Genomic DNA, 14,258 nt, shown 5'->3' on the forward strand with positions numbered 1-14,258 from the left:
CAAAGGTTTAGCTGCCTTCAGGGGGACATATCATCCTATTCAATGATGCGGGGCTTATGGTTCTTTGGGGCTGAGTGGAATCACAGTGACTCATTGCTCACAAGTGCATTTTCTTCGGTAAAACCCCACAAAAGGCAAAAGAAATGACGCTTCCCTGCTGCTTTCTCCTCTCCTATTTCCTCTCCACATACAAACTACCTCTGACAAACTGCCCAGCAGCCCCTGAAATATGGCCCATAAAGCCCAATGCCACTATAAACTTGAAGCTGTCAGCTGATTTGTGAATCCAATTACTTCCCTCGCCGTAATGGGTGTGTTCCCTACAATGATGTAAGTCAATACCTGTTGACGTCTGTCAACAAAGATCCAACTTTCACCAGGAGCAATGAACGAGATCAGCTAAGCGAAACAGTGTATTTCATGCAGTATATGGGTCATCAGTACTTTTTGTTTCAATAATTCACAAATCTATAACATTTCCACACTTTCACAAGCAATGAATTATAATGAAGGCTATAAATATTTTTTTCTTCTGAATTCTTGTGCATTTTAAACTTCTTTTGGAGCATGCCACATGTTTGCATGGGAGTACACATGCTTTGAATTAGTTATAATACAATTACAAATAAGGCATGTGACATCTTAAAATATTTAAGTTGCTAGTTAAACTTATCGACGACATATTAGGGCCATAGTGGATTAAATTTTCTCCAAAAAAGTCAGAAATTTTCAATCTCATATATTTTCCAGAAAAATAATTTCTGAGCTTGAAAATCGCCTGGACAAAAACACTTAAGATTAATCTTAAATATTTTTTTAAATTTTCAAATATTGAAATTTTCCCATTTTTCTTCTAGAACATTTCTGAGATTAATCTCAAAATTTCAGAGTTTTCAATCAAATCTCCAAAAGTGGGAAATTTAAAGATCTAAAGAATTTTTGAGATTATTCTTAAAATTTTGGAGTTTTAGAAGCAAATTTTGTAGCCTCTTGTTTTTCTATCCACAGTGACCCTTAAAGGCTGTTGTAAAACTTTCCATTTTTCATTTGCTTTAGATTTAATGTACAAAAAACGAGAATGCAACTATTGAAATTTGAAATTAATTATTTTCTCTTAACATTGTCTGTACAAGCAATGTTTCTGTTTAAAAAAGCATCCAAAACAGAACTTTATGTTTACTCTGTCATTGATTCAAATATGCTTTTTACAAAACCACTAATGGGTATTGGCTACCTTCATTTCAAAATGGAAGTGAAAGCTTGTTCATCTCATTGCACATCACAAGACCCCCACATTTAGAGGTCTTTAACACATTCACATTTGCGCTCTTAAGAGTGAGGCAGGGACTTTGGCATGTGATAATGTGCTAAAATCAGCAGCTCAAAAAAAGTGGTGAGATGAGTGTTTGCTGACAGCCCTGTGGGAGTGCAAACTAAAGGTACACAACTGTTGGCAGCAGTTGACATCTGAGAGAGAGACAGACTGCTGACAGGGAGATTATCTCCACCGGAGCTGCAGCACTGTGGGAGCTGTCCTCCGCTGCTGTGACGCTCCTTAGGGAGCATGGACAAGGTCTGCTTGAAGAGACTTTTCACAGCAAAATTAGGCAGGAAATTGTAGTCTTGTATTCCAGGCACTAAAAGATGTACGGAGAGATGGAGAGCACAACCGTCAGAGAGCTGGAGGAATGATCCTGTATGCATGAATAAAACAGTGATGACTTGGGTCTTGTGGGTATCTTTAGCATGCCAGGTGCTATGCTGACAGTTTGAAGTTTAGTCCTTAATGTGATGAAAAAACTGATGTGGAGGAGGGTTATTTTTGCCATTTTCATTGCTTGTGCTCCCCTCGCTCACTTCATTAAAGTGCAATAGGTTGTTAACTCTTACTCAGTATATTTTGTGTTATTAAATCAGCAACAACATATAATATTTCTCTTATTTGCTGGTAAATTTGTATCTTAGAAGCTGGGTTTTGATATTCTGTTTTATTTATCTCACGTATGCTTACCAACAAAAGTTTCTACACCAACAGTAAAAAAAAAAAAGAAAAAGTTATTTCATTCTGTCAGACTGTTTTTTTTTTACCTATAGGATCAGAATCTAATCAGGGTGGCATCTGAACTGTTTTAGACCTGAATCCTGCAGCTTACAGAGGGATTCGGATTGGCCTGGCCCAAGTGGCATTTCTCCTGAGCTCACAGTCGAGGCCAAATCGATGAATGAAGCAAACCTCACTGAGTTGGTGTGTGGTTGCAACACTATAAGCAGAAATGTAACGGGAATGAAGTTTAGAATTAATTTGGTGAAAAGATTGCAGACTTGAATAAGACAGGACTAAATGAGCAGTGGGAGAAGATGTTTGGATGATGCAGCTTTTTGCTTTTATAAATACATATGCTGTAATACCGTTTAAGAAAAATGAAAAACACACAAAACCACCAAGTACATTTGGGTGTTATATGTACCACAAAATAAATACTAACAGATAGATTTTAGAAATTGAGGGCATTTATCTACCATCAGGAGGTTTTTCATTCATGCAATAAGGACAGAGAGTGACATTAACAACTTCTGGTCTTTTCAAATGAAATGACTCCCCAGTAATATACCACTTCCTCTGTAGATGCAAATAGAAAGACTTTGAAAAGCAAGAAAACATCATCTTTATGAATGCACACACAAATCAACATCAGATGTCTTACAAAAGCACTACTGCCTTTGATCTTTTTCAATTTTTCATCATAATTTCAATCCTTTTTAAATGAAATATCATCTAACAGATCAACATGAAATAACTCATTATTTTGTAATAAAAATACATGTTTTTCAGTATTTTGGCAATTATTAAATCTGAAGTTTGCCATGTTTTTGCAGTCAGCCTCTTTACTGTATTTTTGTTCTTACTTTATTTTGAAACCCCATCTTTGCTATTTTTGCTTGTTCCCTGTTGCTTCTGTGTTCTTTCATAACATTTTTGATTTCTCTTGTTTTGACTCTCTGGTCTGTTTTCCATATCTCCTTTGTAGTCTATCAACCATTTCACCAGTTTCCTCTGTTCAACTTCAGATACCTTCCATCGCTCACAGCTGCACCCAGTTTCTAATTAACCTGCTCCTTATTTAGCAATCAACTCTCCTGCATATATTTCTCAGTAAGCTTTTTGTCAGATTGTTCTTTTATGCCACAGGCCTGTTTCTCCCCTGCTATTGAGGTTTGCATTCAATGTTAAACTTTAGATTTGTTTATTTCCTATTTTCTGAAAACTTTTTATCTAACTTTTCTGTCCTTCTCCTGCATTGTAGGTCTAAACAATCCTAAACACATAACGCTTCAATGAAATGGATTAGAGCGAAAGATAAAAAGTCCATGAATCCAGTTCTGAATCAGTTATTGCACTTGAAAACTCATGTTTGCAGTCACACCATCCAATCTGAGTAAGCTTCCCTATTTAGCTAAGAATGACTTATAAGGACAGCTGTTGTTAAAACAGCTAAATTCTTTATTCCAAGGGAACTTTTATATATTCAGTAGCCCATAAAAAAACACTAAAAACTTGCATGGCTCCATTTTATGTTAGAATATCTTTTAAGATTCCTTTGCAGAAGGTCATTCTGCAACATGCTACACTATTTTATTTGGAAAAACTGGTGGAGAATGTATTTGTTGTTACTCTGCCTCATTAAATACTAACACAGTCCATTAAAGTTTGTGGTTGTAACAGGACAAAATGCGGAAAAGTTAAATGGCTCTGAAAATTTTTGCAAAGCACTACAGTTTCAAACATCAAGAGTTTGAATCATTGCAGTCTCTGTGTGGTAAACACACAGGTAAAAGGGGTTTCTGTTGAGACCTTAAAGTGTTTATTTCATTGCATAACATTAGACAGAGTATCATCTGTTTACCAAGGGGACTTGTACAGTGAAGGTCTGTGAGGGTGAGATTATTTACAGTAAACCCAGATGCAAAATTCCCCAAAGGTGGATGGAAAGTTACCAAGCTCATGTGGGACTGTATATTTTTGTAATTCTAAAATGAATCGGGTTCTAATCACAGGAATAGCACAAGGAGCTCATTAGTTATTACAAAAATATTTCCCCCAAGTTTCTGAAAATGTGTGTGGATGTTTATTCTTCAGTCTGCTGCCACTTATGTTGGGTCAAAACCCAACAACACGTCCCTCACCATCTGCTCTGGCGTTCAGTGCAGCAGGTATTTGTGTGTCAAACAACCGTCAGTGTCCTTCAGCTGGCATCAGTGGCCCTCAGAGCATCTTGTGTCTAATGTTGGGTACATGACTGTACATCTCACTGAAAGCTGCTGTTGCCTCAACTAAACTTTTAAGTGAGAGCCTCCTGTTCTGAAAGGCCAGCTCTATTAAAAATGGCTTTGTACTTGATGTAATGTCAGTTTTGGCAATAATTTGCCACTGTGTGCATTTTTAATAAAAGCAGAGCCATTTAAATTATTAGCTGCTCTTGTCCCAGTGTAATGCTGATGCAACCCTCTTTTGTCTTTGGTACATTTTGCACATGACTGCTTCACAGAGCAAGATCAAAATGGCACAGACAAATAACAGAACAAACACAGTAAAATGGATATCTATTGTGGGAATTGCTGTTATTATTTCACATCATTCAGTGTAAAAAGGGAGTTTAAAGGGAAGATTGAGGAAAATCACAGTCATACTAGCTCAGGTTTTATTTTTACCCTGTCCTATCTATTTGCCTAAATTTCAACTTTTATTTTCAGTCAATTGCAAAAGTGTTCACGTCCCTTAAGGAGAAAAGATCGCCAGGGCGCTAAAAACAGAGCAAGAGCTGCAATGGAATGGTTTAGATTAAAGCAAATTCATCTTTAAGAACATCAAGATGCAGGGTGAGTCCAGATTCAGAGGCTGCGTCCTTGGAAGAACCCTTCCTCTAGCGGGCGTCTGTGAGTTGGGACAGTCTGGCCTTCGGATTTATTCCTGCGCTTATCTCCGTGTGTGTCCTGTTGCATAGCAACAAAGATGAGCACAAGCTGGCAAACATTGACCTACTATTCCTTTTATTCATTTAATCCCTTTTAATTCATTTTAAATTTCTACAAAATGATTTTGAAAAACATGTTAAAATCTATACTATACAAACAGGCAAAGCCTAACAATAAAACCGCTTTGAGCTTTTAATTTTTGTACCAACAGCTTGTAATGCAGTTCAGAACAGTACTCTTCTCACTTTGTCTGCCATTGTTATAAGAACAAAAATCTCCTTCTCGCACCGCAATGCGAAGAGTACATCAAATTTGTCCTTCAAATCAAAAATGGAGGGTGAATTTGTGGGCCGCATTTGGAGGACAATTTTAATTTAAACACCCGTCAATGTAACATAATTGGCCTGTACATGCAGCCTTCAAAATGTGAAGTCCCTGAATTTGGACACACACAATGCAAGGCTTGAAACCTAACAAGCCAGTCTGACTGAGCTCTAGATAATCTATACAAATTGGACCAACATTTCAGTATGCTGTTGTGTGAAGCAGGTGGAGAAACAGACCAAAAGACTAAGTAGATGTAATTGCAGCAAAAGGTGGTTCAATAAGAATTGACTCAGGGGGGCAAAAACTCTTACATTTTAGTAAATGGACTAAGTTTATATGCAGGCCATTCAAAGCACTTGACACTGCAGCCACGTTCACACAGTCACACTCACTAAACACACATTCATAGATCAATATGCAGATCAGTGGACAACTTGGGACTAAATGCCTTTCACAAAGGTCCATTGATATGTAACTGGAGGAAACTGGAATTACAACCAACAACCTTTGGGTTGCAAAATGACTACTGTTTTTATTGTTTCAGAGATACCCCAAAATTTAGACAAAAATTGTACACCTTTTCTCCCACTTGCTGTTTTAAAATATTTACATTGTGTGAATACTTTTATATATTCCCATTGTGGACTAAGAGGCAACTTCTGTTACTCCTGTCATCTTTTTCTTGTTTATGTTAATGTGAAGCAAATATTACCATGACGGAAGATCATTTTTACATTCAGAGTAGCATGAAAAGTTTACCCTAAAGAGTTTAAGGGAAGTAACAGCCTATCCTCACCCATTTCCTGGTGTGGTCTCAGTCCGCTGTGCAGCTGCAGCGGCGGATACATTCTGATGTACTGCGCCTCATCTCCACGGTAATTCATCACTGCCTGTGTTGTGCTATTTTCAATTGTTTATTCCGGTATTGCTGCAGAAAGACATATGCAGGAATCACAGCAAAATCTCAACCTCACTTTGCCTCTGGAGAGGTGGCTATGCAGTGATCGAAATACTTCTTTCATTGTTTCTGCTCCAGAGCCTTTGCTGCATTTTTGCCGCTTCTCTTCTGTTCGGGAAATCAAAATAAATAAATAAATAACAAAAGTGATGCTGAAGCTTTCCTGTATTGTTACCTGGATCTTCAAATTTTTAAAATGGTTTGAAAAGCTGTGGAACATACTGTCTTATAAAAATATATATATATGAATTTCCCACAGACAGAGCCTCTCAATTGAAATGTAAAAGCAGAAAATCTAAAATAAATTACACAAAGATTATTTTATGAACTGCTCCCCCATGAAAAGTCAAATTCATTTTGTCTAATTTGTGCTTTTATTATTTTACGACATGTAAACAGCTATGAGTAGGTAGTTTCTTAATCTGAAATCATTTTTTATCTTCTGATAAATGAGCCCTTCTCTTCAATCTTTTATTTATTGTTGTCTTTAATCTAAGCCCAATTGAAAAAAATTAATTAGCAGCTATCGCTTGCTTTCAGGTTTACAGATGGGCAGTTACTTATCATTTTAATTCACCACAGTAACTCGGTAACTGAACTGAGAGCAGCTTTGCTAAATGAGAACTGTCACCTGATTTAGATAACTCACTGCATAATACCGATTGCTCAGCTTAGCAAAGCCCCAAAAGTTCAGAAAGCTGAACTATCAGATCATCCAGAATTGAGCCTCCGACACTCAAACTGGAAAAATACCAGTGAATCCAAAGCTTACCAGGTTTTTCATACCAGGTTTTATATTTAACTTCAACACAGAATTGATTCAATTATTTTTCTCCACAAATTTATTAGACTACATTCAATAAATTGCTTTCAACGTTTGTCAATAAAAAATTCTATATACGGTAAAGTGAATAGTTACCTTTTTTATATAAATTTCTCAGGGTAAAACACTGTAAAGTCAAACCTTGCAAAATTACATCACTTTTAGCTGTAACCAAAAGTAAACCTATGAAAGTTATTTATTTTTTTATTTTCTTGTAAGAACATATTTACTTAGTAATTAGGTCCTATTGTTGAGTCATACATTGACATTGGATGGTAAAAGATTAACCATGCAGAGCCATCAAGGCTCTCATTTAAAGATGAGGTGAGAATTTTTTTCCTCAGGGAACAATTCAGAGTAGAGTCACTGGTCCTAAAACACTGGAAGGTGCCGCTTGAGGTGGTTCAGGGATCTGGTGAGTTCCCAACAGAGGGAAACCCAGAACTGGAGGGATTTAGTTTCTCAGAAAGCCTGGGAGGTGGCACAAGTGGCTGAGGAGAGGGAAGACTGGGCTGCTGCCTCCAGAACCCAATTCCGATTCAGAAAGATGGATGGACGGGGAGACAGATGGATGAACAAAGAAATGTTATTTCTTGACATTCTGTGCTGTCTTTGCAGCTTGTTGCTGACACTTGAACCATTCAGTGGAGAACTTTTCTTTTCTTGCATGGCATCTGAAAAATATTGTGATTGTTCAGTTATTACACTGACTGATGCTTTTTCGAGGCGGTCGAGGCCAAAATGTCCCATTTCCGTTCTTTTCACCCAAAGAAACTCTGATTTGTGCCACTTTTGCATTTGGTTCTAAAAGGGATACTTATACAACAGTTTTTCATTTTACATTGTTGGACTAAGACATGCGCCATAATTCTGCACCAAAAAAAGCCAGATACATTAAATCTGGACATAAATAATGGCTGAAGCAAGCAGTATTGACACTTTAGTTTCTTTTGTCTTGGATTCCTTTGCCTTATTGAGATCTTGTGATAACACGATAGAAGGCGGCATCACTTCTGGTACGGGTGTCAGACTGCTAAATGGTTCTGGTCTTCAGGCATTTCAAGAACTGGAATATTAGCATGCATTTAGTAGGTAAACTGATTACGGAGACTGCCAAGTGGAAAGAGGATAAACAAAATCTTTTTAGAAACACATGGTGCTGACAAAATAATTTGTCAAAATTGCAAAGTATTTGAGAAGGATGACCTAATTTGACAGATAGTCAGACAAAACGAGGTAATCGCTTTATATTTTTAAGACCTTCAATATCAACTTGTGATTCATTTGGCTCTAATCTAAAGAAAAGACAGTCACAGTTTTAAAGTCTACATCAATGTCAAAGTCTCATTCATTACCATTATTATAACAAAAAACAGGTTATTTGAAAATAAAAGGCTGAAATATTTGCTTTACAAACGAGAAAAAACTATCATAATCTCATACAGTTATTCTTGCAAGTGATAAGCAAATCACTTATGAATGAATTTATAAAATGTTGCTATTTTTGAGTTTAACAGAGTCCAGTTCTAAGGGTTCATGGACTCTTTTTCTAGGTTTTCTTTTCCAGCTCAGTGTCTTTTAATTGTGTCCAATTAGTAAAAAATATGACAATCTTAAATAAAACAATGAATGTAGTGGCTGTATTTGAGCTCAGTTCTTGTAGTAAAATAAGAATTTTATTCTTAAAGTGCTGAAAAAAATGTGTAATTGTCTCAAACACTCACTATTTCCTTAAAGTGGGACTTGATTGTATTAAAAATGAGAACAATCTGAACTTTTTTTTTTAACATTTTCCATGTTTTGCATCAATGCAACCAAACTGGCCAAAAAAGGGTGGAACCTTGATGACAAAAAATCAAAAACTGTTGTCCATCCACTCCTGTAGAGTCTCTAGATATTCCTGTGTTCTTTGCATGACACTTTATCTCAGAAGTGATTAGAGACAAACAGCTTCATCAACCAGCCTGTGGAGCCCAAAGCAGCAGACTTGATGTAAAAACGTCTTGAGGCTGCCAGCTTTTTGCTGACAGTAACAGGGTCTTGCCACACTGTTTGTCTGCACAATGATTCCTCAAGAAAATCTATTTTGTTGAGCATAAAAATGTCAATTTCAGCACAACACTTGGCCATCCACCAGCAGCAATCAGGCAGATGTTTAATCAGATAAAAGTAGAGCTTAAACAGTGTTTATTCACTAGAAATATGGAAAATCATTTTATCATGAGCACCTCTCATACACTCATGTGTTCATGTCACACCTCAGAGACAAATTGATCAATTGTTTTTAAGTCATTTTCAAAATGTCTGAAACATAATGTTCTTATTTTTTTTCCATTATGTTTCCAATTGTGTCTGGCAAGTTGCTAATGAATTGTTTCCCAAAGTATCTCCTGTTTTGTTTCATGTCAGCAATCCATCTGTTGCTGTCTTTGTGTTTGACAGTGTTCTCAGGAGGAGGGCTCGCAATCATAATTTGTTTTACCGTAAGTAAACAGCATAAAGTGATTGCTCATCAGCATGATTTTTTTTTTAACCTAAAACAGGTGTTGCAGTACTATTTACTTACTGTTGTTCTTAGTTTGCTTCATTTGTCTTTTACAAAATGTAGAAAGCTGCTTCAGTTTTGTTCAAGTGATCCAACACACGAATTGATTACTGTCAGTTTATGTTGTAACATCAGAGTGACTTCAGAACTTGTCAAACATGTCACTCTAATTCTGAGTTGAACAATTCATCTGTGGAGAAATCAGATAAGACGAGATGTCTGAAAGCCACTGATCATAACTGGGTGGGGCAGCCATTTTTCCTTTCATTATATTGCATGCCTGGAAACAAAAACTTCACTTTCAATAGAAAAGAGGACTTATGGCTCCTGATCAACAGTCCAATTATTGTTCTTCTCAGCCCAGGTAAGACCTTGTAGTCAATGTGTAGGATATGTCTGTTTGTTGTGGCTCTTCACACACTGACCAGAATTTCAGTGCACTCCTTGTGAAACTCCCACAGATTCTTTCATGGTTTTTGCTTGACAATCTTCTCAAGACTGTTGCAATGTTTTGTTTTTTGATTGAGTTCTGCTTTATTTGTTTGTTTTTTTTCAATTATGTAAAGTACTTTGAATTGCCTTGCTGCTGAAAATGTGCTATACAAGTAAAACTACCTTGACTTGCTAACTGCCTGTTGTTGGTGCACATTTTCACAGTTGTCCTTTTCCTTTTTATAAATATGTTAGGATACAACACTCTGTTAACAACCAGCTTCTTTAGCAATTACCTTCTTTGGCTTACACTCTTTGTGTCAAGGTTGCAGTCTTTCCCAGGATTCTGTAGTCTGGGGACCAAAACAATTTAAAGCTTCATAAAACCTTGGTGAGTTAATTACCTGTTCAGGGTGTGGCACCATGAGTTTCAATTTATTACAAGTCAAAAAATCCAAAGACGGAAAAAGATTCTGACCTGAGTTCTCACACTGAGGAAGTGTTAGATCAGTGGAATGATTATGGGTTTATCAATAAATCCAGGAAGAAAAGAAACTAGCAGGGAGGCAAAGACAATGGCAGAAGAATTTATATTCTCTAGGGATTATGACCAGTTGTTCAAGCCAAAGATTTTAGCTGCTTTATGTTTAAAAACTTTAAAGAGCATGTTGTTGTCCTTAAAAAGTATAAATAAACTTAGTACAGCTCAAATTTGCTGCCAGTGCTGGTGTCTGGAGCGCAGATGTTTTTATTTCACTATTTCTCGTAAGCGAAAAGGTTTAGAAAAGATTTTATTATTGGGCACAAAGACACTGTGAAACTGCAAGAATACAGGTGCAGAAAACAATGAGGAAAAAGAATGTGTCAGACTTCCTTTGCACAAAAAAGTGTTTTATTCTGCACACATCAAGTTCTTTCAGAAACAAAAAAGTGAAAAGCTACTGTAGTTTGGTGCAGCAAATTACCATAATTTGAGGTCAGAACCTTTGATGAAGTTAGATTACTTAGCATATGATGTTAGAATGCTTAGCAAATTAAAACTGTTCTTTTAAAAATTTACAAGCAGCACAAATGTTAAATACCAAACAAAAGGGCATCAGTGTTTAGGGCATCAAAAATGCTAATATTAGTTGTTGATGAAACACTAGTGCAGCATCCTAAGACGCTGAAATACAACTGCAACTGAATTAAAATGACGAAAAGTCCTTAAAAAAACTATTAACATGCCTCACTGCCTCACCAAACAAATATATTCTTCTATCTGCGTCGGGATAAAGGCCCAGAAATGAGAAGTCTAATGAGCTCTTTGGTCAAATGTCACGGGGATTAGGTTCCCATCATGGCTACTTTAAAACTGAGGTTTAACAAGATCAGAATCACTGTTTAGAGATTGAATTAAGCTTCTTGTCAGGTTGTACGCTCAAAGGAGACAAATGTCATTAACCAGATGCAAAGAGATTCAAACTTCATTAATCAAAGCTTCTTTCACACGAATAAAATACATTATTAAAATTAATCCTTAGGAAAAAAGTTAATGGTGGCTCTGCTTTCTTTAGGAGTCTCTTTCTTTATTGCTGCAAAATTCCTTCAGATGTTGCTTTGAATATCTACCCACAGTCTTGAGGCTAGAACTTGCTAAGAGTGAAGGAGAGAGATGCTCAGTAAAGCACTAAAAGAAAGGTCAAGTAAGTTGTTTTTATTTATTAAGCTACGTCATAAAACTAAAGGAAAAAGCCTTATTCTGACCATGCATGTGAAACAAAAGGTGTGATATTAACAGAAACATTCAAAAAATTGTTAGTTTCAATTATCTTCCTATGATGTTCCGATCTATGTGACTGATATTTGCAGCTTTAAAGAGTCTCTCTAGCTATAGATGCATGCCAGCTGAAGACTATAATGACTGATATAATTTTATGAGACCAACTAGGTGCTAAGTCCCAATTATTATGCATTTATTTGCAGATTTCCTCATATCTTAAAGAGCAAAGGCAACATAACCAATGCAACGGAATGCATGTTTGTCTACAATAATAATTTTCAAACTCAATTTTTTCTTTCCACTCTTAGAATTTCCTGTTATCACTGATTTGTTTTCAGCACAATATATTTTATGGAGGATAATAAACAATTTTGTGCATCTGACAAGGAAGTAGCCAGTGTCTAACATCAAAATAAGTCAATTTTATTTGCATAACAGGATGTGCAGTCAGACATATGCAGAAGAGTATTCAACACGCACACCACAAAAGCTGGTTCCTTCCCTTGAAAGAAGAATAACCTTCCTCCTGGCAAAGCTAAACTTATTCTCGGTATAAAATCCTACACTGTGCTCATAATCAGGAATTTGAAATACTGGAACTTGATTTTCTTTTTTTCTGCCTTGCATGATTAAATTTTTAAACTAACTGGTCATTTCATCAGATATTGAACGTTTGTCCACCACAAAAAATAAATATACTAGTTGCATGGCATCAGATCAATGCTTTTAATGCCCTAAATATGGTTATGTTCAATAAGTTCACTTGGAAAATGGCCTTCTGGTCGTGCCATAGCAGCTGCTTTAGGAATTTCAGAAACTGTCACTCCACTGGACTTTCACCCAAAACTTTTGCTCAATTAGCAGAAAGTGGTAAGACAAAATATTCGGTAAGTAGCAGCTGTGTGGATGAAATTGATGTCAGAAGTCAGATTGGAATGGATCAACTTGTTCGAGATAATAGAAAAGCAAAAGTATTTGAAAATACATTCATTATAATCAAGGTTTTTTGGAATACCAGCTGTGAACAAAGCACACATTGTGTGAAGCAGATGGGCTACACCAGCAGACGACCATACCTGGTCCCACTCCTGTCAGCAAAGAAAAGGAAACAGATGTCGTCTTTCTTGTAGGTTCACCAAAATTTCAAAAAAGATGTTCTGAAATTTTGGCTTGACTTTAGTTTTGACATCCAGGTTGTAGTTTCAGTATTGGGTGTACACTATATGGAACCATGTATCCATGCTTTTTTGTATTAGACTTGTAAGATGGTGGTGATGTAATGTACATGTGGTTCCAATTGCACATTGTTTATTTGCTGTAACCTACTTGACAATTTTAATCCCTTTAAAAACAGGGATGTATTTTCCCTGTAGTATCTTTAGATGGCTTTTTCCATGCACAAAAAATGCATAATGTCACAAATCTCAAATGATTTCAAACTGATTTCTTAAACCAGACAATGGCCTCCAAAGACATAAGAAAGAGACACAAAAGAGAATCCAACCCAGTGCTAGCATTCTTCACATAAAACAACGTCACTTGAGTATAAAGTTGCCTCATCTGCTCATCTGAGACACATATTTATTTATTTATTTATTATATTTATTTTGGTATGTCTATTGTGACAAGACATGTTGCCAGCAGATTCTTTTTTTTACATTGATTTTCTTTATTTCAGAGTGTGACATTGTATTTTACTGACTTGTGATGGCTTGCTTTTCCCTCATGTGCTTAGATTGTCCCCTTGTGCATTTCGCAATCTGGCCACGTAGCCTGGCAGAATACATGAAAGGAGATCAAAAAAAGACAAACGACGAAGGAAAATTCAGTAATAGTTTCAATCCAGCAATCAACACAGGGTTTTTAAAAAACTTTTTTCCAACAATGCTTGCGTGCACCTGAAAGTGTACTTTAATGAGTCCCTTTATCATCACTTGAGTAACAAAATCTGTCTCATGCTAATTGAATCCCCCACTGACATTGTTACCATGGCGAACGCACGTAATTTCAGCACATTACAATTCAGCACCACATAAAGTGGTTTTTGAGAGGTTTGGTCTCTGTCCTCTGTCTTTGTCCTTACAATCCTGAGATCTGTAAGATCTTCAAATATAATTTCTCTGTTACTGTCTTTGTTTGTGATTGAGCCTGTTTTAAGAAAAAAACGTCCAACTGACAAATGACCAATAATTTTGAACCATTTTACTATTCATACTATTCATGAGGAACTTGCACTCATTAAATTAAATTTCAATCAATATAAAAAAAAGTTGTGCAATGCTATTTGAAAGGGGTCAATCAGTGTATCTACTTGCACCTGCATGCCTTCATGCTTATGAAACTCTCTCCAATGACAAGGAAAATGTTGTAACATCATTATTTTTTTTATTTAGTTAAATAGCTGTCCTGTTTTTTGTTACGATAGTTCATGGTGATT

The sequence above is a fragment of the Gambusia affinis genome, linkage group LG09 (genome assembly GCF_019740435.1).
Source record: "Gambusia affinis linkage group LG09, SWU_Gaff_1.0, whole genome shotgun sequence".
In the NCBI taxonomy this organism is placed as follows: domain Eukaryota; kingdom Metazoa; phylum Chordata; class Actinopteri; order Cyprinodontiformes; family Poeciliidae; genus Gambusia; species Gambusia affinis.